This window comes from Thermobia domestica, chromosome 11 (assembly GCF_964235325.1).
Source record: "Thermobia domestica chromosome 11, izTheDome1.hap1.1, whole genome shotgun sequence".
In the NCBI taxonomy this organism is placed as follows: domain Eukaryota; kingdom Metazoa; phylum Arthropoda; class Insecta; order Zygentoma; family Lepismatidae; genus Thermobia; species Thermobia domestica.
Genome location: NC_137464.1, coordinates 144265329 through 144292326, shown reverse-complemented (window position 1 = coordinate 144292326; position 26998 = coordinate 144265329). Strand labels below are relative to the sequence as shown.

At 33.3% G+C, this 26998-nt stretch overlaps 1 protein-coding gene and 1 long non-coding RNA gene across 3 annotated transcripts in view; both read right to left on the bottom strand.

Annotated features, from left to right (window-relative positions):
• LOC145664470 (uncharacterized) overlaps positions 1-26998 on the bottom strand; it is a 229769-nt gene that overhangs the window by 161754 nt on the left and 41017 nt on the right. The window lies entirely within an intron of this gene.
• LOC145664469 (uncharacterized) lies at positions 9525-13480 on the bottom strand. Its single transcript, XR_014127445.1, has 2 exons — positions 13343-13480; positions 9525-10026 (listed from the first exon to the last, which is right to left on the bottom strand). It is a non-coding gene; the product is annotated as an uncharacterized LOC145664469 (long non-coding RNA).

The window sequence follows — 26998 nt, the reverse complement described above, 5'->3', positions numbered from 1 at the left end:
CATGATACTGAAATTTTAAGTATAATTTTTACACGCAAAATGCGTGATCATCGAATTTGATGTTACGTTTTTTTTGTTAGAAAACAAGATGCAACCTTTTATTGTAAAGGTGTAGAAAAAAAAATCACATGGATTAAAAATATTTTTGTAATATTTAAAATTTTTATAACATTAATTGTATTGTATACAAAGAAGAAATAATAATTATTATTATTTTATGTATTGAATGAAAATAACATCAAGTTTTTTTGTTAATGTAATTTTATTGTATTGTATTGTGATGAAAATATATAGAAATAAACTTATGCAATATAATAATTTTTCTTGTTTTTGTTTTTAAAATGAGTAATGAAATAAATAATTAGAAAAATTTGAAAATGATTGCAACTAACATTTGTTTGATATTTATTTTCTTTTGCATTTACTTATATTATTTTACAATTAGTATTGTTTCACACGCTTGCATTTTTTTAATTTTTCATAATATTATTTTACATTTTAAGAAAATATTTAAAGATAAATAGAAATAATAATAAAAGTTTAATACTTAAATAATTTATGTTGAAAACAAATGATTTTTGAAAATACTAAATTACTTGAACACTGTATTGCCGTGTTAGAAATCGCAAAGAAAACTTTACATTTATATTTTATTGTTTGTTTTGAATAAACTTTTTTTGTATTATGTAAAAATGTTTGGAGAATTTGTTTTACTAACTAATTTTTTATTTTTAAACTTACGTATTATTATCATAACTGTTTTACGAAAAGTATTTATTTAACATTGCGTAATAAATTACACGACCATGTTGTGTGAACTAATAATAAAATGTGCAAAACATATATTAATATTTATTGTTTTGGATATACAACACAATTTTATTTTGTTTGATGAAAAATACATGTAAACATACATACATACCTGCATAATGAAAAGTAAAAAACATATGTTGCAGTTGGAAGCTCTGTTAGCCAATGGAAACTATATTCACCAATGGAGAGTAAAATATTAACTTATAACACGCATGCGCATTTGTTAAAAGTTTATACGCATGCGCAAATTTATTTGTGAAAAGGAAAACACATGTTGGAGTTGGAAGCTGTGGTATCCAATGGAAAGTAAATATAAGTTTGTAACACGCATGCGCAGTTGTTAAAAGTTCATACGCATGCGCAAATTTATTTATGTATACACAGGAACAATACTTAAATAGTATAGTATTTGTGAAGATGTGTAGTAGAAAAGTATTCCATTCCGAATATATTTCACCACGAGAGAAAGAACTTAAACTTGTTAATAGGAAGAAAGTTATTTGTGAGGTGAAATTATTACATTCTAATGAAGAACATTGTAATTCGTTTAGAAGATTTTATCGAAATGATGATGAAATACAATTTGAAAAAGTGTATCCTAATACAGATATTGAAATTCGTGAATTAGATATTATAAACTGTAAGTGCAATCGCTTTAAAGTAAGTAAGTTGTGCATAAAAGAACTTTTTGAAAATTATAAACTGAATGAACCACTACTTTGTTCTGCTTGTTCATTAAGAATACCAGATGAGCGCCTTCATTTATGTTTATTAGCATATAATAATGGATTAAAACGTTCTGTGTGGGAATTTGTAATTAAGAAGACAACTCGTGACATAGTGTTTAAACTGTATTTGAAGAAACATTGTTTACACGATAATTACAAACAAAACAAAACGCTTTTAAATAGATTTAATTTATCATATGAATCACTCACATTTTGTGATAGTTATATTTCTGAGTTAGTGGAAGTGTTTTTAAAAAGTGACAAAAATGCCTACAGGAATCAGACCGTGTCTGTATAATTGCACTTCTTTTTTTGTGAATGAACAGTGCGTGTTGGATTGTATTTCAAGATGGAAACCAGAATATAAACTAGTATGTGAAGGATGTTTCGAAAACTCTCATATTATAGAACACCATGATTGTATTACTTGTGAATATGAAATGATGTGCTTTAATGCATGGTGTGTTATGGTACGAGGTCGTACTTTTGATGAACTGTATGAAATTTTTTCATCATATCATGATATTGAAATAGATGATTGGACCTTTGTTTATATGTTATATAATATTTTATTAAACAAAAATTATGTTGATTTAATTACAGAGCTTTTGTTAAAAAAAGATTTTGCTTACAATTTTTATAATTTTTTTTAATTTGTTTGATGTGTTAGTGAAATAAGTAAACGAAGTAAAAGTTATACATTGTAAATATAGTAAATTTGAAAACAATACTTATTATAATTTTAGTATGATGAAATTGTTTTCATGTACATGAATTTAAAATTAAAATAGAATATAACATTACATATTTATTTATATGTATTCAGTTTAAATTATGTGAAAAATAAAAATATTATTTCTATAAAAGTATTTTTGTTATTTTTTATTTGTTTTAAATACCTAGTTTGTAATTTTTGTACGCACAAATAGTCTGTAATGTTATGTGCAAACGGATTTAGTTGTAATTTTGCACGCATTGGAATTTATTTTACATACATGATTTTATTTTATATTTGTGCATAAAATTGAATTACATAATTATTTTAATATCATTAGGTAAATTATTTAAAAAATGAAATAACATTTGTAAAGAAAAAAAAAACTTTTCAAAGGTAAGTAGAAAAGAACTATTGTTTATATTAATACTTTAATATGATAAGAAGAAATTTTTAACATCGAGTTTGTTTTTTAGTATACGTAAATATTATTAGCACAAGTTTTTTACAATAACTTTTTTATTACGCAAGAGAATAACTATTAATGAAAAAAAAAAGACACAACGTTTACAAAAAGTTTACGAGAAATTATTATAAACGTTATTCGTTTATGATATTGATATTTTCGTTAACAGTTTATTTTAATATTTCCCTAAAAGTATAACAGTAGGAATAAAAAAAGATTTCTTAGTAAACATGTATTACAAATACTGCAACTTAAAAAGTTGAAATCGCATATTACATAGTAATAAAAATACTGAAAAAAAAAAGTATTAATCATCTGATACCTAAAGATAGTTTTTATGGTGGAATGTTTTAATGCCTTGTACGAATGTATCAGCGATCAGTCTGTGTTATATTGTGATGTTACAAGTCTTTACCCCTGGGTGATGGTACGTAAACCTATAATATACAAGGGACATGACTTTCACAAGTGCAAAGTATTCATGGATTAGTGAAACGTATCTCCTAAAGACTTATATTTTTCAATTTTACCATATACATGTAATGATCGCCTTTTGTTTGGGTTATGGAACAAAGTGACAACAATTGTATGCATAATGATGCCGAGCGTGTCCTTACTGGTACATACTGTACTCCTGAACTTCATATGGCTTTAAATTTCGGATACAAAATTCTACAAATTATTGAAATTTGGGAATTCAAATTATCCGGATCAGAAAATAATTTGTTTAAAGATTATGTCAATTCCTTCTTAAAAATGAAAGAGGAGTCTTTAGGATTTCCTAGCTGGTGCAAAAGTAAACAAGATCAAGAAAAATATATTGCAGACTATTATGAACATGAATGCATTCAGTTAACGGAAAATAACATTGAATCAAATCCTGGTCTAAGATATATTTCCAAAATATTTCTCTATTCCTTGTATGGGAAATGGGGACAAAGAACAGATTTATCTCAATCTGTAATTGTAGATACTCCAGAAAAATTTTTGAGCACCACAATATGAGGTACAAACTGTATTCCCTATTGGAGAGCGGCATCTCATTGTATGATATAAAAACATTGAAAACAAAAAACAAACCATGGAAATTTTCCAATGTTGTCCTTGCAGCCTTTATTACGTCGTGGGCACGTCTAAAACTTTATGAATTATTGACAGTTATAGATCGTGAGCGTGTATTATATTGCGACACTGATAGTATTATGTTTGTACAACCACGTAATGAAAACCCTCCACTTTCTATGGGTTCTTATTTAGGTCAGTTAACTAATGAAGTTCCTGATGGGTGGGAAATTGATGTCTTTATAGGCTTAGGACCAAAAAATTATGCCTATAGGATGAAAGAAGTTCAAACAGGGAAAGTAGATTATGTATTTAAAATTAGAGGAATTACTTTAAATTATCGTACACGACAAGAAATTAACTTTGATCATTTTTATCAACTAGTTCGGGATAAAGCTGACAAAAAACAGTTACACAATCCTGGAAGAATTGTTCGTAAGCCTGGGTTTGTCATCGTATCCAAGTCTGAAACTAAAGCACATCAGAAAGTTCAAAATAAAAGACGACGATTAAATCATAACAGTATTACTGACTATAGAACATTGCCATATGGTTATCAAAGTATTAAGTGCGCAAAATGAATGGTATTCTGTATATATGTAAATAGTAAACTGTCTAAAGGTATCATGATGTCCATAACTTTCCTATCTGTTGGTACTTGTACGTATATATCATGTAAATATCTTATTTATATATGTATATCAATATTCCAAAATACATTATTGTAGAGTATATAAATACAATTTATAATAATAATATGTTTTATTTCTCCAAACAAATATTCATATCATACGAAGTATCTGTATTCTATATAAGATAAAGAAAGAATACCTATGCTTCATATAAATGACTCTAAGTTGGAAACCATAATGATGGCATAATGTCTTCTACAAGGTGAACAAGCATCTTAGAAGTAACTAAAAGTATGAATACTCTAATGAATTAGAATCTATATGTAAATGGGTTATAACACAGTGATATCCTTTGTGCTTCAAATATCCGTACAACATCTTTGGTATGCTCACATTTTGAGGTAACATCTTTGGTATGCTCACATTTTGAGGTAACATCTTTGGTATGCTCACACATTTTAGTATTTTTCGGAACATCTTTAGTATGCTCACACGAAGTGTTCGAGTAATTTATTACGAGAGGTTAAATAAATAAACAGTTTGCTTACTAATTTAAATACGATCACACTCTATGAGTGTTCTATTAAAAAGATAAGCAACTAAAATTTTAAAGGAAACGATACAATAAAATATATGAGAGGTTAAATAAATAATGAGTTTGCTTAGCAATTTAAATACGATCACACTCTATGAGTGTTCTATTAAAAAAGATAAGCAATTAAAATTCCAATCGAAACAATACAATAAAAAAATACAAGAAGATAAATAAATAAAGAGTTTGCACAGCAAACGATCCAATAAAAATTAGGAGTTTGCACGTCAATTTAAATACGATCACACTCTATGAGTGTTCTATTAAAAAAAAAAGCAACTAAAATTTACAAATTACATCATATTGTGTAATATCACTGTTACTAAATTTAAAATATGTTAAAGCATCTGTGTACGAGATTACAAAACGAAATGCCTTTGGGTTCGAGATTACAAAACGTAATGCTTTTGGGTACAAGACTACAAACGTAATGCTTTTGGGTATGAGACTACAAACTGTGTTACATTGTATACAAGTAGTAGTGTTATATTCCGTGTTAATATTATAATTATTATTTTGGACGGTAATTAAATTATAATTCATGCATAGTATACGTATACAAAACGTGTACGGTAAATCATAATACATTTTTATGTTTATGTTTGGAACCGTTTGTGTAATACATGTATAAACATGTACACAAATTGTATATAAACTGTTATGTTCGTCAATGTTCGGGTTAAGTTCGGAACTATTCGTATTGTACATTAACCAATATGTATAAAATTGTACAAACATTTTTGTTTGTTCGGCAATGTTCGGAAAAGTTCGGTTAAGTTCGTGTTAACTTGTTTAAATTTTTAATTATTAGTGTTTTTAAAATAATGTATACTAGATTAATGCACATTAAAATCCATCCGCCATATTTGTTTCTTGAAAGAACGCCACCTGTATCATAACATTCACATTAGTGTGTATAACACTGTGCGTGTGTGTACATGTGCCATAACAAGTTACCGAGTGTTGTTTGTCCGGCAATACCCTGCGCAGTTTCCGGGCGGCAATATTTTACGCGTCCCGCGTCGCGAAAACGTTTTTCCAGGCGCATATACCGCGCGGCGCGTACCGGTCGCGCTAAAAAACGTGCGGCGCGTACCGGTCGCGGTAAAAAAACGCGCGGCGCGTACCGGTTGCGGTAAAAAACGCGCAAAAAAGGTATTTATTTTAGTAATATTATTCATTTTACCTATTCATATAAAAATATATCTTTTAATAAACATATTTCCAAAGTTTCAAAAAATTCGACGCCATATTGTTTATGCAAATTCATTAAATTTTTATTTTCAAGTTACAGTGTTCTAATATGTATAGTCATGTTCCTTAGGTCCTAACGATTAAGAAAATATCTTTCTTTTCTTTCTACGACCAATAGTTTGGCCAAAAAAGCGAAAAAATAAAAAACTGTACTTTTGAAACACACTGTATATAAATTTCAAAAAAATAAAAATTGTTCAAATGTATCATGTAGGGTGTCTTTCTATATAGATTTTGACCTGACAAATCGATTTCTGTTGTCCATTTTCACCTACGATGAATAGTTTAGGAGCTACGAACATTTAAAATTATTTTAAAGTTACATTGTTCTAATCTGTATAGTAGTGTTCGTTACGTCCTAACAATTAAGAAAATACCTTTCTTTTCTTTCTACAACCAATAGTTAGCCGAAAAAAGCCAAAAATGTAATGTTAGAGCCATACATTCCCACCCGGCACTGTTAGCCCCCCCCCCCCCCCCACAAAAAATTGTTCAATTTTATCATCTAAGGTGTCTTTCTATATAGATTTCGACCTAACAAATCGATTTCTGTTGTCCGTTTTATCGTATAATCATTCGTTTAGGAGCTACGCCCATTTAAAGTTATTATACAAAAAAAAAATCTTAGTCTTTATGCATCAGCGCCACCTATATACCAACACGTGTCAGTAGCATACATGCTTTTGTGCGGTTTACATCACATCGTATCGGTCTCCTGTTATTTGTACAACCGGCATTTCCTCATTCGTTTACCGCCAAAATCATTTTGTCGTTTCCCATCTTTTTTTCCCGCCATATATTAGTGCTTCGTATGTGCTTCAAACATTGAAAAGGATCACATTCTGTGTTAGGTAAGTATTATCATTTCTATACTTTACATGTGCTTTTTAGTACACATCATAACATTATAATCTAACTTTACATATTTAAAAAGAAAAAAAAATAGTCACTTAGAATTTCAATAAACCACACGCATATACGACACTGATATCAACATATAAATTATTTATTTTCGTTCATTTGCTATTTCTTTTCTCTTGGCTTACACAAACTTTTGCAGTTTCTGTGTTCAAAACAAGATTTCACCGTTCCTTTTAAACACCGTAAATTCCATTGCATTCAGCTAAGAATAAAAAAAAAAAGGCCTGAAGCAGGTTAACCCCGCGCCTTCCCCCTGTCTTCCGCTCAGCAGCGAACGTATACATGCTTCGCTCTACCTCTCTTCCTCTTTTCGTTAAACTGTTCCCCGCACGTCTCCTCTCCTCTTACGCACCGAACGCATTTATCCAACCTTGCTCTCTCTCTCTCTCTTCCTCTTTTCGTCAAAGTAGAAGCACCAAAATCCTCCCACCCCTCTCCTCTCCTCTTACGCACCGAACGCATTTATCCAACCTTGCAAACATTCTCTCCCTATCTCCCTCTCTTGCTCTTTTCGCCAAACTACAAACACCCCCTCCCGCCCTCGCTTCATAGCATGCATTCAGCGTATATGCATGCTTCCCATATTATTTCTCTCTCTCTCGCTGTCTTATGGTAGGTAACCTATCCGTTCACTATTGGGCTTCTTGGTGTTTTAAATATCCACAAAATACACAACATTTCTGGTTTCCGTATTTCAATCTTAAATTTGCCGTAACAACGGTTCTATCTGACATTTGTCCAATAAATAAAAGCAAACACAAGTCATTTTAATATTCCCATTGATTTTCGCTTATAGTTAAGGAGCCATACTTTCCATTTAGGGAAGGACGAGAAACGCTATACTTTTAGGAATTATTCATTCATTATCTAGGATGTTAAAAAGTAGGTAATAGACTGAGTTCTTGCCCTTGTACTTAAAGTGTTCACGTAGTGCAACAGTAAGATGTATCCTCATGCACGAAAGATGACAAGTAGCTGTTCTTAACTATTACCTCTTTTTCGTTCATAATAACGCTTACAAAAACTTTTAATTCAGCTTTATTCTTAACCAATTGGATTCATGCTGTACTTTATGCAATATTCATTTTAATATTCCCATTGATTTTCGTTTATGTTATAAGTTTCACTAGTGAAAAATGTACATAGGATTTCCTTTTTTAAATATCATACATATTCAGTGAAGTCTTGTACACATAATGATTTTTTATGAAATATTTTTCAAATTAATCTATTAAAATGCAGCAATCAATGAAATATGGAAATAATCCCATGGAAATTATGAGTTATATATCAAAATTTTAAGTAAATTTTCCACTTAGAAACAAACTTGGTCTTGATTTTCAGTGTTCCTTCAATCAAGATCAAAATACGTTACCAATACATAAGTTATAAAGCTTCAATAGTGTTTTTTAAGGGAAACAAGCAAAATTATTTTAAAAAACGGGTAGCAGAAAAGAGGTGAATTTTATTTATCTTTCTTGTTCTTAATATTATTATTATTTTCATTGCATATAAAAATAACTAACTAAGTCTATGACCTATGGAACCCAGAGGTTCACACAAGCTCTTCACTGACTTCTATCCGTACCCAATTGTATACAATTTGTACTTTGTATTCCAATTTTTGCGAAATTCATCTTAATATTTCCTCCCATTTGTGCATAGGTCTTCCTAACGATCGTTTTCCTATAAGTCTACCAGTCAAGACTTTGAAAGCATTCTATTAAACCTATATGACATGTTCACCTAAGCCTCCTAGACTTGATAACCCTAACAATAATGGGTAATTCTATAAACTATGTAGTTCCTCAATATGAAGCTTTTGCCAATCACCATTCTTATTCCTCTTAGCTTCCTAGAATTCTGTTCTCAAATACTTCACTCAGAGTAAGAGATTATGTGTGACAACAATTTCAATGCATATAGTTTACGAAAAATTGTCTTTTTTTTTCTTTATATGAGTATAAAAGGAAAAAGTAGAAGGAAAGCAATGGATACGAAGAATAAGATAAGCATAATTTTTTTTTTAAAAAAAAAAACAGAGTCAAAATTATTTTCCAGGTCTGTCAAATGTATAATAATAATAATAATAATAATAATAATAATAATAATAATAATAATAATAATAATAATAATAATAATAAATATTTAGATAGCTGAGCTGGATTCCAGCTTGCACGATCTAAAATTTGTCTTTTAATCAAGTTCAAAAAAGCATCTTTAGTCAGCAATTGGAAATTATATTTTCAGCAAAACAATCTTAAATCCCTGTGAAACTAATATTCTTTGCTGGGTCTTCCATAAAAAATTATACAATACCTTACTCCACTCCATTTGTTAGCTGAAGTCTTCCTACAATCCACCAGAAAACTGAAAGAGAAAACCATAAAAATGTGGTCGCTATAAAGCCTTCCAACCACCCAAACAACCAAGTAACCTTAAAACCTGATTTTTCTCAGTTCAAATTACCTAAAGTAATCATATTGGAATTAATAAAACACACAACTTATATTGTCTAATCTAATTTTCTTTTTTTTCTTTTTATTTCGTATATTTACATTTTTTTCTTTTTTTTTTACATTTTTCTTCTCTTTAATTTTAACTTTTCGACTGCTTCCACCCGTTTAACAGCCAATATTAACAATTTAGCTGTTTCCTCATCCAAGGGAAACAGTTCCCAGAGATCATCTTCTTCTTTCTTCATTTTTTTTCTTTTTTCTTGTTCTTGTTCTTCGCCCTTTCTTTTTTCGGATTTGTTGTCTTCATTTGCAACCGCCAATAACATTGCGTCTATTTCGTTAAATGAGCCAATAATCTCGAATGATGTGGATGGTCCCTCCATTCTGCAAAAAACAAAAATAAACACTTATAAATATCAAATAATACTATAAAATTTCAGATGTTATATTTAAGCAGACGTGCTATTAAAAATATATTAAAATAGGTATCATCTTATTTTTTATATCTCTCAATAATTCATTCAATCAGTTCACTGTTCTATTCTCAAAATAAATAGCTACTGTACATTGAATACTCAGTTATCACTCTTATACTTATTCGTTTAGCGCCTATAATTTGATCTGTCAAAGTTATTTCATTATTTAAATATCAGTTCTTAAAAGTTGGATCTTCAATACAAATAATGACTGTAAACAAGCTGCTATTATTTATTTTCCATCAGTAAAAAACTCTGGGGATCTAAGTTCCCTAAATTATAATTATAAGGCAATTTACCTATATTTCCAACAAAAGTAATATTTCATTCCTTCAAACATAAACAATCTATTTTTTTTTCTACAATTTTTTTTACCTTACTTTTAAAAGTAACCTACATATAACTGTCTACAATACCTTAAAAATTACCAGTTTGAAACATATTCTAACAAAATTACTTTGTAACCCTCCCAACAAAAAATTTCAATGTTTGTCTTTGCCTACATATTCAAAATATCAAATAACATACGTCCTTATTACGATTGTATCAACATATTCGTATCATTTATATAAAATTCCACACAAATTAAGCAAAAGTTTTTTTTTCTAGGAAACATTTCTATTTACAATACTACCAAGATAATATTCAGTTATCATTACGTTTTTTATTTTACTTTTTCCATACAAATCCTAAACTAATTTCCTCTAGTACATTTGGTTCATAGTTCTGTTTTTTGCTTAAATCATAATTATAGATATTTTGCCTTTAATACCATGTCACTTGCCACAGCTAACAAGCTTGTATGCTCCACGGTCCTCCGCTAACCTTTTCGTTTTTACGTATAATCTTTTTGTTTTAATATTAGCCATTAATTCTAGTCTTCTTTGCCCCCTCCCTTTCTTTCTTCTCAACATACCCTCTAGGACATTCCTTAACAAGAGATTTGGTTAACTAATCTTATACTAAACAATATTATCATCATAATTTTTTCGGAATGCTTCCATTTCCTTCCACATCCTTAATTATGATCTCCTTTTACCCTGACTCGCATTACCGTGCAATATAAAGTGCTAAGTGTCATAAAAACAATTCATTATTTTCAATAAATTATTATAAGAAAACAAAATCCATTTTTCCTAAAAAACTATTGTCGTTCATAAGCTCCTACATGTCTAAGCGGTTAACGTACGCGCATTTGCCATAGGTAACCAGCATTTGCTTCCCGTGGCAAACTCATGTGGTTCCCATTGCACGTACAGTTGTAGGTCCACGTCTCATATTCCATGGCTGCACAAGGGAACGCTAAAGTCATAATCAACTTAACTCAACTGAAATCTTCTTTATAACTACATTTTAAATACGGTCATTTGATTTTTTTTTTCTATACTTATATTAATATAATATAATTCATGAATTTACTTTCAGTCTGAGTAAATATTTTAGCCCCTCAATGCTTTTATGTTTCCTGTATTTTTAATTTTTATTCTTTCGGACATAAGGGCAGTTACATAATCTTATACAAGAGGTATAACGCCATATATAGTCCAAAAAATAATAATAATATTTAAGTCGCAAGCACACGTCGTGAAATAGTGATATTCCCAATAAAAAGTCCATATGGGTATTAATTTCAATTAAATTTAGGCATTAAAACATTTCTCTGTACGTTATTAGTTAAATCTATACTAATATTACACATGCATGGTTTTGCCCAATTCTTTACTTAACAAATATAATTCAATTATCTCTTTTCCAAAATAATTATGACACACTTGCACCTACATTACCAATTTTCATGTCATAAATGTTGGTGAGTGTTTCCAATATTAAAAAACTGTCATTGCCAAACTGGCACATAATAACAGTCTGTTTAAATCCATGGCATTTTTACGTAACCTTCTATTTACACGCAAAAATATATGGCAAACTACACTTTTCCAATTAAGCTAGCGGTGCATTAAACGTAAAACAATTCAGTTCAATTCAACACATTTACTCAACTAATTTCAATTGCACATTATCTTACATAACATTGCTTTTGTTTTTTCAATTCATGAATTAACTAAAAGTTTATATTTCATATCCTCTTTCTAATAATAAATTCCAATATTTATTAAAGCCAGTTTGCGCTACCGCGCGCCTCCGGTGCTTCAAATCTCTCATACAATCCCAATCCGCAACAAGTGAAATTTATGCTGCGCAAACACCGTATGCGTAGGTTTTGTCGGGGTTCTCCCGCTTCCTCCCATTTTTCTTCATTCAACCATTTCACTCATCATCACCGTCTCCTTTAGCCTAACAGAAATACACAGCAACGGTATGCGTCATAGCTATTACGTCACTGTAAAAAACCATGTAAGTACTCTCATCATGCATTTTCTCGCAATTTTTCCCTTTCATCCCACACTCTCATTCCACCATTTCATCCATCTTGCATTATTACCCTTTACCCTAACCTGCATAAGGGTAAAACGTCAAACTTAAAAATTTTATTTTCTATATCATTAATAAATTTTTATTTTTGCACCATCTTGTGCTTTTTTCTCCATATGTTCCAACGGTACCTCAATGTTATAATGTACACCTCTGGTGCGTGCAATCCCTCCTTCAATTCCCCCGCAAATTAACTTTGTGTTAAACATCATTCTCTTATTGGGTTTTCACGTTTTTTCTCTCACTATCTCATTCCAACAATTATTGAGTTATTATTTATTTGCCTTAATCACGCGTCAGTCTTAGCATAACTGGTATAAACGTGGGACGTTAAACTTAAAAATTTCATTTTCTATCTTTTCATCGTTTCCTCTATATATGTTTCAACGGTATCTCTCATGCGTAAGGTCTTTCATTTAATCCCTAGACATGTAACTTTTTAGTGGACAACATCGTGTTCGTGAGTTTACTCGGGGTACTTCCTTTTGCTCCTACTTTCTCATTCCACCAATTCTTCCAGCATCATTCACTTGCCTTAATCACGCATCAGTTTTAGCCTAAAGGACATAATCGTGGCACGATAAACTGAAATATTGCATTTTCTATGTTATTTATAAGCTTTTATCTTTCCATCGTTTCCTGCTTTCCTCTCAATAAAACTAGGCTACACATACTATACTCAAAATGTTCGCAACTAAAACTAATCTTTTCCAAAAAGTCAATTAAACATAATAAGCTCCACAGTTTTCCTCTCTTAAGTTTAAAAATAAATAAAATAATTTATTTCTTACCTCAAATGTAAAAATTCCTTCAAAAATCGCTTCACAATCGATCCAGGAAAAAATCTAAAACAAAAATAAGAAAAAATAATTAGTATAAATTCAACACATCCTCCGCAAACACACAATATCATTCTCTCTCTCTCTCTCTCTCTCTCTCTCTATATATATATATATATATATATATATATATATATATAAACTTTAATAAAAATTACTTGGGTGGTTTAGAATTAAGTTCTATGCTATTATATAAATTTAAAAATTAATTCCACCATCAGCTTTTCAATATTTCTCATTTTATTTTTCTTAAAAGTCAATAAATAAAAATAAACTCATATTACAATTTACATTAAAAATGATATTATATTCGCACTTCAATTATCTATAAAAGTTAAGTTCTTTCGTTATTACTTTATAGAATAAATATAAAAAACAAAATTCAACTTACCTTCCAAATATAGATATTTCCGCTCAACTAAAAACTCCTTTCCTCAAATATCACACGCAAATGTGGTATCACCCAGTAAGCTCTAAACTAGAAATAAGCGTGTTCTCCAAAACAAGATATTTATATTTTTTCACAAATAAAAGAGTCAAACTAACGCCAAACAATTTACGCTTTCTTTTCTTTTCTTTTTTTTTTTTTTTTTTTTTAAATCTTAGCGTCCCCTGCAAACACTTTCGTCCAATTACTGTGTGTCTTAAAGCAAAATTCTTTTAAAAGACTACCCCCTACAACTTCCCTTCAATACAACACAAAATTTACGCAAGTATCTCTCTACAAACAATAAATTCTCACATAAAAGATACTCTTTCCCTTAAATACAGCTTGTAGCGTCTACATAATTCACAATAGCCAAAAAAAAAAAAAAAAAAAAAAATACAATACACTTTTGTAGGTTCTGCAAAACGGAAACGAAACCAATGGTTTGCCTTTTTTCAGTTTTATTATCTTATTCAGCACTGGAAGAGCTCTTTTCCGTCTCTCTCTGTAAGTATAGCACCATACATTGACATAATTCTTCAATACTAAGGCGTTCAGTTTTCGTGCTTCAAGTCTCAGCTTCAGTCACACTTTACACCACATACATATTTTAATATATCTATAATTCACGTTATACAATATTCCATCTAACGTAGCAAAGGTTCAATCCCCGACCCAATCAATTCAACTTTATGTTAAACAAAGACCGTGTTCGTGGGTTTTTTCGGGATTCTCCCGTTTCCTCCCACTTCCTATATACTTTTAAGAGCTTATTTTAGCTCCCATATTTAGTTCAAACACATCAGATTGTTCAGAGTTTGTAAAAAACAAACGAACCAAAAAATAATCATCGTCTCCTTCACCTTAGCCGTACACGTATCAATGGTATGTACCCTAGCTACTACGTCAATATAAAAAAAAGCATCTAAATACTATCATCTTGCAATTTCTCGCAATTCTCCCATTTCATCCCACTATCTCATCGTCTCCCTTAGCCTAATCCAAATAACCATGCAACGTAATCTTAAAAATTTCAATTTCAATATTCCAACTACAAAAAATATAAGTTTGTAAGCATCAGTATTATACACAAATTATTCACTAACTTCATGCCTCATGTAGCGTCGCTGTTGAAACCAAAGCAAAACTAACATCAAGTCAAGTCAAAATCCATTCAATTCATATTGTGTTCCTTCGAATTTTCATGTATCTTCCTATCAATTTTAATCCAATTATCACAACACTAATAAAATATTTATCTTTAATGTATCAAACATCTATGTTCCAATCCTCAGCTCACAGCATATATATTTTCCCATATTTTATTCTATTTTTTTTTCTCAACTATAATATAATATCAAATCAATCATGTCTCTTCTCATCTGCATCTTTTCAACTATATAACATAAAAATTCAACTAAATTAAAACTTCAAACAAATCCATAACCCCGAAATATCTAAATTTCTATTGCAAATATTATCTTATTTTCCACGTAAGTTTCTCACACTCCTTTTCAAAACTACAAAAATCCATTCATGATAGTATCCCTAACTTCAACAATACTTTTTTTTTCTTTTTTTCTCACTCTGTTAAACCACTGGTATAATAACAATCTTACTCACAACCTGTCTGTTTTCGCCCTTTCGTTTTTTCACAAAAAACAAGTACAAAGCTATTCTTTAAAGTTAACAAAAATCTTTTCCAGAAAAATGGCTTTTTCTTTCTTTCTTTTTTCATTCTAACAGGGCATGCTAAATGGAACATTTTTCTGTCTAAGTCAGAAAAATCTTTTTTTTCTTTTCTAAAAAAAGTTACGTTCAACTCAAAATTACAGGGGGTCCCATCCCTCAACAATAAATGTCACATACATTTTCTCAAATAACTTTCTATATCCCAACAACTTAAAAGATCTTTTTTTCTTTCTTTTCTAAAAAGAGTTACACATGCACGTGTGTCGCAACCAACATGACAATTTCTCATCCACACACAAAAAAAAGTTTCGCTTTCTATTGTAGTAATTTTAACTATTCCCACGTTAATTTAAACTGGTCCTTTGGTCAAAAGGACACTACACTTTCCCTATGCATTTCTATGCCGCGTCTCTCAATATGGGGTAATGTAACAACTCTCACAAAGTCACACGTAACTATCTCTTTCTTACATTCTCTCTCCTTCAGTATAATGAGCGGTACCTCTCCATAGGGTGCATGTTACAGTGCCCCCAATTAACCCATGTCCAGAGCATAGTTCGCCCTCCTCCTCCAAAAAACTGGACCACCCAAAATTACAGTACACCTGTGTATATGTTTCTTTCTTTAGTACACATCAAAGAATTCTCTCCCTACCCATGCCATTCTTAGGTTACATGACTTTCTCACGTCCTGCTGTTACACTATTTTCAAACACCCATATCTCACTTTCAACTCGTACTTTCTTACTTCCTTAATTGACAGAATGATGGAATTACGTGACACTTACAAGAAGCTTTTCAATTTTAAATTCTATCCTTTTTCTTTGATGTTTCTCATGTTTCTAAAATTTATTTGACGTGTCTCTCTGCCTTCCAACATTTAAAGTATTGTGCAACCTCTGTATGTCACATTAAATTGACACTTTGTTACTTCCTTAATTGACACAATGATGAAAATACGTGACAGCTTCAAAAGAAACATCTGGTACGCTTACAATGGTGTTGGTCGGCTATCTATTGTCTATAATACCTCACACGAAGGTTACATATCGGTCCTACAACTACTAAAGTGGCGCTTAGTTCGTTTTCGCAGGACACGGTACAGTAAATACATTAGTAAAACTATTAGTATTATTTCTCACCTTTGATGTAAAACACAAGGTTTTTCAACTAAAATTTGGTTTTCCAACAATAACAGTTTAATTCAATCATTTGTTGCTACTCTTAAAATAAGCATTCTGTAGGATCAAAACCAGCAATAGCGTAAAATTTCTTGTCAAATTTAAGAAGCTTGGGGTTCCGAAGACTATGTAACGCTTACTATTTCAAGTGCTGACAAGGGAACCTTCCGAAAATGATAGTTGCAGTGAAAGATGTGACCTATGCCAATTGAAAGAGCTGTAACAGAGATGTTCATTCCCAAAAAATTAGCTGCCCATAGCAATAGGTTCAAGAAATATAAGGGGCGGAAGTTCGGGAAACAGCAAGGTTGGACAAGAGGGGGAAAGTGCAAATTCCGCAAAAGAGGGGGGCACGGCAAAATACAATGCTGACAAGTGATGTATAGAAAGAGACTTGTCACAATAGGGAACAAATGAAGGCCACCAGTGGGGTTAACAGTGTTGCCAGCTGCGATGAAAAGTACATGTTTTGCAAAGAGCACTATATGAAGTGAGTGCAATATTCAGTGTCAATCTGTCATGTAGAACATAAGATATGATGTGTATAATCAGTGGTACAATCTAACAAAAGAGAATAGAAAAAACAGAAGTATGAAAAATACGGGAAAAACGGAGTTGGCCATAATGCGCCACGTTCGATCATGAGCTGTGCATATTAGAATGAACAAAACAAGAAGCACCAACTATGCAGGAAACCGACGTCCCTAGAGTCGAAAAAAAACTAGTTCCAAAGTTGGCAGCACTGGCCATGAAAATCCAGACAATTCTATTATAGTTAGGCCACTCGCTTCACACAAAGAAAATTTCGGCAACAGGCATTCGCCTCCGCATCATTTGTACATGCTGGTCCACATTGTACGTGCAATTGTTCGATGAGACAGTGGTCCAAACCGAAGGTACATTTGCAGTGAGCGCAGCGGAATACTGCCAATCCGTCACACATGGTACAATGATCGCCTGTGAATGTCTCGAAACAGTACTCTAGAGGTGTCGGAACCTTTGGTGGTCTTTCTATCACATATCCACACCTATAGAAAGCAAACATAATCAAAGGCTCGATCTGCTGTGTGTTGCTGTCGCAGTACTATCACCACCTATATGATATATCCAGAGTGTCCCACCTAACTCTGCGACTGAAATAGTTTCAAAGCGAAAAAAAATGTGACACATCCAGTTGTGCAGGAATGTACCCATGTCAGCGGGCGACAAACTTCTATGAGACTCAAGTGCCCTGAAGTCCCCCATCATAGGGTCCCATAGCACCATCGGTCGAGTTATATTTCTTTCGATAAATCTTGGAATATGCCACAACGCATATCAGAAATATTTACTATATTGGATTTCAAAATGACCGCCAAAAATATCTGCTCGGTGACAAGAACAACGCACATTTTTGGCGGCCATTTTGAAACCCGTGCTTCATATAGCAAATGTTTCATATAGGCGGTGTTGTATCTATCCAGAGAAATATCATCCGCCCCCTGTTCCCTTTTGAAATGTTGCGGTTGACCCCTCGAGCCTTATGATGGAGGCCCTGGGGGACTTGCTTCTTACAAAGTTTTCTTGGCCGTCGACATGAGTAAATTCCTGTGCAATTAGATTTGCAACATTTCTTTTCGCTTCGCAGCAATTTGAGATCACACTGTTCGATGCCATGTTAAGACACAACATATATTTGTGGCGGCCATTTTGAAAACATGTTTCATATAACAAATGTTTCCTATAGGTGTTGTTGCACATTCCATGATCTATCAAGAGAGTTACCACTCGGTCCCTGTTGCCATTTGAAAGTTTGAAGTTAGCTCCTGGGGCCCTATTATGAGGATCCTGGGGGCACTTGCTTCTCACATACTTTTATCACCCCCTGACATTGATACATTCCTGCACAACTGGATCCGTCACATTTTTGTTCGTTTCGCAAATCTTTCAGGTCACAAAGTTTGGTGGGACACCCTGTATATTCCCACATACGACCCAACCATGACATAATGCTCACTACTTCTATTATCGGTTGTTGGCTCAACCCAACCATTTCATGTTCCCCGACTTGACATTGCCTCAATCACTCTAGCATTGATGCATTCCGGGTAATGCCTGTTGCCGGAATTTTCTTTTTGTGAAGCGAGTAGCCTAACTATATTAGACTTGTCTGGATTTTCATGGCCAGTGTTGCCAACTTTGGAACTCGTTTTTCTTTTCGACTCTAGGGACGTTTCCTGCATAGTCGGTGTTTCTTGTTTTGTTCATTCTAATATGCACAGCTCGTGATCAAATGTGGCGCATTATGGCCAACTCCGTCTTTCCCGTATTTTTCATACCTGTGTTTTTCTATTTTCTTTTGTTAGATTGTACCACTGATTACACACGGCATACCTTATGTTCTACATGACAGGTTGACACTGAATATTGCACTCACTTCATATAGTGTTCTTTGCAAAACATGTACTTTTCATTGCAGTTGGCAACATTGTTAACCCTACTGGTGGCCTCCATTTGTTCCCTATTGTGGCAAGTCTCTTTCTATACATCACTTGTCAGCATTGTATTTTGCCGTGCCCCCCTTTTTTGCGGAATTTGCACTTTTCCCCTTGTCCAACCTTGCTGTTTCCCGAACTTCCACCCCTTATATTTCTCAAACATATCGCTATGGGCAGCTAATTTTTTGGGAATGCTCATCTCTGTTACAGCTCTTTCAATTGGCATAGGCCACATCTTTCACTGCAACTATCATTTTCGGAAGGTTCCCTTGTGAGTTCAAATTTCCGTACTGGTGGAAGTTTTGATGTACACGCCGTTAAAGAAGTGCTCGGGAAATTCCCAAATTAAACGCAGAAGGATCGGAAATGAATACTTCAACAATAAAACTATTTATTTTACGCTTAAAGCCTTCCATACGGGTCCCGTTTTTGAGCCCGAGTGTCCCGCGTCCCCGTAAATTTAGTCGGGACAGGGAAATGTCCCGTATTTTAACTCCGTTCCATTTCTGCTATCAATATCAGCTTATTCGAAAAGTGAAAAACAAAAAACTCTGACATTGGCTGGGAATCCTCTAATTAGTGAATGAACAGTGCGCTGTTGCATGTAACAGTTTCGAGGAAGTTATAACACCACCCTGTCCGACTTGATAGCGAGCGAAATTTGCAATGCTACTTTTTCCATTGCACTTGACGGAAACTCGGATACTCTCCGGAACATCAAAAAAATAAATAAAATAAAAAATAAATAAAATAATAAAAAAAAAGATGGCTTTGAGTGTTTCTACATTTACAAACACAGGGAAAATGACTAACCTTTTCTTCAGCAACACATTAGATTAGTTAACAAGAATTATAGTCTTTTTCAGAGGCTAGGGGCACAGAATTGTGGTTTGGTCCAGGTCTTAGAAAAATGTAAATCTGGTCCTGACAATTACTCATGACACAAGGAGAAAAATCAGCTTTTCGTCAGATTAAACTGACGAACGTAATTTTGGCAGATACAGCCATGTAAATAAATATTGCTAAACGCGCGAAAAATATTGAAAGTAGATTGTACCACTGATTTAAATAATTTGCATATTGTTTTCCTGTAAAGCATTTTTATAGCACATCTGAAGTTTTTAGGCATCTTCAGTCTATACAATTAATTGCAGGGTACGAACAGAGAAAAGCAGCTGTTGCTTAGTGAACTTTCGCCTATTATATTATTGAAAAAAAAAAAATGAAATCTTTTAGTTTTAGTCCCACGGTTATGCGTGCTATGCTCAAGGTGACGGTGATGATGAGAAATGATTGAAATGACGGAATGAAGATAGTGGAAGGAAACGTGAGAATCCCGAGAAAACCCACACACAAGGTGTTTGTCCACCACAAAGCTCACTTGGCGCGAGCTGGTACCGGTATCGAACTAGGAACCCCACGCACTAGAGATGAACGCTCTACCACTGAGCCACCGCGGCCTATTATACTTTTGCCCGTAACCAGACTACAGTTCATTGCATTGTGTTGGAAAGTTGAAGAGGGGGAGGATCTGAGGTGTCCCGTATTCTCATGGACAAAATATGGCAGGTTTATTTACGCTGGAAGATATTAATTTCATATAAGACATTTTAAAACATTTACTTATTTCATACAACATGAATTGTATCTTTGTTTTAAATTAATAGACCCCTTTTGGTATTCATATTTGGCGAACGTCAGTCAGGCTTCTGGATGACTTGGTCTACATTTGTTCGTTTGTCTGCCGAGCTCCTTCATGGTACGCGGTTAGTGTACGCGTCTTCGGCGTGGGACCCGGATTTGCTTCCCGGAGGGAGCTCATGTGGTTCGGATTCCATGTTAATCAGTAGGTCCCGTCTCATATAGCCTCGCTGCTGAAAGGGACGTTAAACACAAAATGAACTCAACTCGTTTGTCTGCCTCTACCACACACACTACAGGGTACAACTTTCGGCCTTTTAACTTAAAATTTTCAGAATACAAGCACGAGACACACTAAATTTCCTGTATAGATTTTGGCACCATACCAACGTAAAATTTCAAAATGGCGGCCATTATTTCAAAACAGCGAGTATCCACGCTACAAAGCGCAATTTTCAGTCTTTTAAGTTGAAATTTTGACGGTGGAAGCACGAGATATGTTAAATTTGCTGTATAGATTTTTTCGGCGATCGAATGTAAAATTTTAAAATGGCGGCCATTTTTTCAAAACAGCAGTAAGTAGAAAATTGTTGCAAGTTGTGACAATGACAATCTTGAAATATAAGTCACATTTTAACATTTTTACCCCAAAGACATTGAAATATTTCGAAAAAACCCGATTAAACCCGAAAAACCCAATTAAACCCGAAAATACCCGAAAAAACCCATATGGGCCCAGGTGGGTTGGGCTTTTTCAAAAAAGCCCGGGTTTTTTCAAACCCTGGCTTATTCCCAAACTGCGCGTGATTTATTTTTAATTTGAATTGGCGTAGTAGTTAGACTCCTAATTTTTCTGAACTAATAATACAATAAAATAATTCTGCTGATATTTATCTAAAATATTTCTAATGACAGAACATTACAGATCACGTTTAGTGTATTTTAAACTAGGAGACTGGGCTTTATTAAGATGCTATTTTTATATTCAATAAGTATTTTACTTATTTCGTCACTTTTTCTTTCACTAAATTTTTGTAGTTTACAGCAAGAAACTGCAATATGAAAGGATATTCTGAAGCTTTCAATACCCTCAGAGAAAAACACCAATATATGACGCCATGCCAAAATGCTTGTTTCTGCTGCCGTGATGTAAGCAGCGCATTTTTGCACTACTTGAAGCTTTGTATTTCCGTAACTAAAAAACATTTTTCTGAGATTTTTGGCATGTGTTATATTGAAGACTAGTTCTACACGACTGTATCATTAAATTACAACTTTTGGTCAGAAAGGAAATGTCCATTGGCTAACGCTCTGACAAATTTGCTTCATTATTCCTACCTTAATATGTAACGAGATAACAAAGCATTCTGAGGATCAGTTAATGGTTAATGGTCAATGCAATAGTGTGTATATTTCACTTCCGACACTAAAGCGTTTCGGTTGGGGCAGTTCAAAACTATCCAGGTCTTTCGCATCCTCTGCCGACCCATTCGAACAGCAAACATGGAAATTTAATATATCCTGTTTGTTCTCCAATAAAATCTTTTGAGTCAGTAAATAGACGCCAGCATTTTGATTCAAAGACTATTCCTAAGTAACCAACTATATTCTCACACTCACTCAGTCATTATCACTCATGCATATTCCACTACTAGTCCGTCAGCTAGACCACCAAAAACGAGAAAATAACATCACAAAGAGGGAAGAGCTACAACCAGCATAAGATCGTTCAACATAGTCCCAACAGTGAAAAAATACATGTTGCCCACACCGAGTCGGTGGCTTTCCCAATATGGCGGTCAAAAACAAAATGGTGGCACCAATTCTTAAAACCAATATATGGGGGGGGGGCTTTAAAGACCAGCGCCAAGAGCCCTCAACTTCGCCAGTGCGACACTGTATTCTCACAGTGAATTTTGCATAAATCGGTGCGAGTAATACCAGTGTTGACACAGGAGCAGTTGTCTTTCTCGCATTTCCTCTTACAGCTGCATGACACGAAGTGCAGTGTTTCTTCTGGAGTTGATTCTCCATCAACCCATTGTATAGTGATAGTTGAGCCACTAATGTTCCACCCCTGGCCATCTGGAGATGGTGTGTCAGGCTCTCGTTGTAATGCTGACTCTTCCACTAAAATTCCACTTTTGACAATTAGATTTTTTAAACCAGCAGGTCCAAACCTAAGTCCAATTACGACTAACAACATTATCATAGGAGGAATCCTCCCATCATCAGCACTATATTCCTGAACTGGTCCTTATGCTTCCAGTACACCTCACATGCTTTAGCATAAAATGCTTGATCGAAAACACAAACTATAACAGAAAACTTCATCTGTAGGGATGCGCACGAGACAAGATTTGAGGCTGTCTCGTCTCGAAAATGTGCTGTAAAAGCGATGTCTCGACTCGAAAAATGTATATTTCTCTTTTTGAAGAGCTGTGTCTCGACTCGAATTTTGTTAGGAAAATTCTGTCTCGACTCGTCTCGTGCGCATTCCTATTCATCTGGTCTTTTATTTCACATCCTCTACACAAAACATCATAGGCTCTTCTTATGTCAGTGGCTCGCGAAACAACTGTATCTAGATAACCAATTTCTGTTTTTACGACAACCACCCGATCCCGTACTGTGATGAACTCTGTCCAGCCTGGTACCAGGAGCCTTGGATTAGTCTTCAGGCAACGGCTGGTAATCCATATCATGTACTGTACCCTCAGCAAAGCTGAAACTGCTTAGTAGCTGGTAGAATTCCATAAATTTTGAACGTATGTCAATTTATCAGGTGGAAACCGCTTCTCACGGTAGTATTCTGGCATTTTCCTCGTAGTCAGATCTTCAGGTAATGATTTCTTTGGTCGTTTTTGAGGGGGTTCTATTGAATTATTATATGGCTGTGTAGTTTCTGTGGCAGTAGTTGATGAACTCCAGGTTTTGAAGACAAGATTCTTGTTTTTGTCTTCAATAGTGACTCGTCGGTTTGCCGCATAGCAATTATTAAATTCACACGATATGATGTGCCACCACCTGTTAATGTTTGTTCTGAATTGTCAATGTTATCTGCAATTAGTAGGGCAACATTTCTCTCTGGATTCATTGACACTATAAATTTATTACAGGAAGTACCACATGTCCTTGTATGACTGTAACAAATGTATCTAATCTTGGTGGTGGATACAGTGAGACGCATTCAGTATCAAGTTGGCTTCTGTTGGTGGCCATTGTAGACTCCCAATAACATTTGAAATGTCTTTTCTTAGGATTAGAGCTGCAAGATGCACTGATGTATCTACTGCTTCCATATTGCATAAATTCTTCAATTGCGGTTACAGTTTATCACTTTCTATAACTAACTTCTCAATGCTTAATGAAATTAGGTACACTAATGTTTTTTCTATGTTCAATACTAACAAATACCAAGTTCTTGTTGTGTAATGAAATTTGCTCATAAGGTTACTTCTCGAGAAACTTAATTTTCCTCCTTTTTCTTCCATAACGTTGACAAATTGATGAAAAGGAATAACTCAAGGATTCTTGACTAAGTCTTCTCCTAACTTTAAAACTTCAACAAATGCAACATTTTCACAGTTCATTTCCAAATTGTCGCTGCTTGACTTTGAGTCATTCTGTTTGTGTATTATCCTAATAAAATTTCTGTAGCATGTGAAACCATATTTAGCTTCACTTGACACTAAGTCTTCAGTAGCAATACTTAGTATCTTCATAGCTAATTCTGCTTGTTCAGTCTTTAACTTCAGATGTTCATTTTCTGATGAACGAACTGTGTTAGCTGCTCTCAGCTCTCAACTGTCAGAGTGCTTCACCTGTCATTGTTCCTTTAACATACTTTGTTCTCTCGCAGGAAACACACAATTTTGGCAGAATATTTGATGATATACATGTCCTACTTTTCTTGCGACGTGGTCCCACATCTTGTGATTGAATATTTTGTTCTTGTATTTTCTGCAGCATTTGTTTATGTGTAGAAAGTCCTGGTAACATTTCCGGTGGCATCTAATGTCTGCGGAACAGGAGCGCCCTAGGCAATATTATTTTCCATGATATACCGTTATCACGAGTCACTAGAAATGAATTATTTATATAGAATTGTATTTTAAAAATTTCAAATGGCGGACGCCGCCATTCCATGCAACACTGATACAGTCATGATGAGCTTATTTATATGATGACTTCCTCGGGGTTTTGCAGCATATTTTAGTCTATCCCAGGCAGCCTTCACGTCCTTTGTTTCAGTGAGGTCAGCAGCAGATGCTTAACAGATAATGTACCTACCTCCTGCTTACATCTTGAATCTGGAGAGAAAAATCTGTTAATATCATTCAATTTAATTCTCGAAATCAGTAATGCACTAATAGATTCTTCGATTTAAAAAAAAAAATGAATAGAAACAAAAAGTTAATAAAATGGACGTTATTTGGAAGACTTAAGACGGTTTTAAGAATTTAAACCGCCAAGAGAGGGCAACATGCCTTTTTCCACTGTTGACACTATACGGAACAATTTGAAGTATTTTGCAGCTCCTCCCTTTCCTCCCTTTTAGTGATGTTAAATTTTGCTGAATCTCTCTTGTCAGGCCCACGCTATGAAATAGAAATCGACAATTGGTTCAGTGATTTACCCTCCTGTCCAAATAAATCGTTCAAAGAACGAGTCGTAGTTTGATCATGAACTGGAATTTCGTGGATCATTGGTCTTATCATCATGTCAATCAAAGTTAGTTGTTACGCGGACTAAAATAGAATCTGTCGCAAACTGGACTGATCGGAAACCGTACAGAAATAGACGATGTAACGTAACAGGTTTCAAGTTCTTGATATGAATAATCGAAGAGGTAGAGACGCTCATATTGCCAATAATAATAATAATAATAATAATAATAATAATAATAATAATAATAATAATAATAATAATAATAATAAAGGTATCTAATTTTGACCTTCATACAGAAATACATAACAGGAAAACATATTTTGAAATTTGAAATGTTTAAAAACTTAAAATACAGTTCTGGAGATATTGATAAAAACAGCACTTCTAATAAAACATATTATGCGCTATATATAAATGCATCGATTATACAAAATACGTACGTTATAAGAAGAAACAACTAATGATTTTGCAATCTGAGTATTATAATTGACTTATCTGTCGTAAAGTTTATGACACAAAACCTTCACAAATCTGTGTAATGTGAATAAACTAATTGTTCAGAAGAAATGAAAATAAATGTGAAGGAAGGAATGAACAAGAGAAAAAGGAAGTAAAGTAGATTCTTATGATGATTAAAAATTATACAAATCTTACAATGAAATTAATTCGTGGGTGCACTTCTTGTAGAAAAAAAATACATAAAGGCTAAGTATTTTCTGCTGCCGGTAGTACACATACCAATTACGTTCATTTTAAGATCTGCATAGTTTCTGATCATTCTGAGTAAGGATCTTTCAGAAGTTTCGTCAATACCTCAATAACGAAGAACAATGTAATAAATTTTGTAAAAGATCAACTGTTAGTTAGTGACATCTAAAAGATGAGTGGAACATGTAATTCATGAGAAATTCGCACGTGGTATATAGAATTCCACTTTGGATAAGAAATTTTTAAGTAAACTTAAAGATGATGAAATCACAATATCAAATAGAACATCAGGGAAATAAGGTGTGGAAATCCCGAATGATTTGGTTTGGCAAAGGTCAAAGAAAAAAAAAAAAAACAATGACGTCCTTTTTTTTTTTTTTTTTTTAGACAGCGATAAACAGAACATTTGGGCAAAAATATGAGTGCTCAACACTTATGACATCATAAAGGAAGCCCACACATCTTCTGCCGATATAAAAGTAATTTTCCCTTCATTTCATACAATTTTGTTGATAGATACATTCCAAAATTCAATATTATAAATCGTCCACTAAAAAATAAAACGTAGCGAAAAATCTCAACTCACTTTTTGGATTATTGTCCACAAACGATTGTCCTAAAGTGCAATATCGTACTAAGAAAACAGCAGCAACGAAGGAATATTGATGTAAGAAAAGGTGATATCTCGAAATCCAACGTCCTACGTTGTCTTACAAAACTCTCGTTCCGACACTTAAGGTCTGTTGGCTCGCGTGATCCTTCAATTTCAGTCTTAGTTCAGGAAATGTGCTAATCCAATGTTTTGTCTGTTT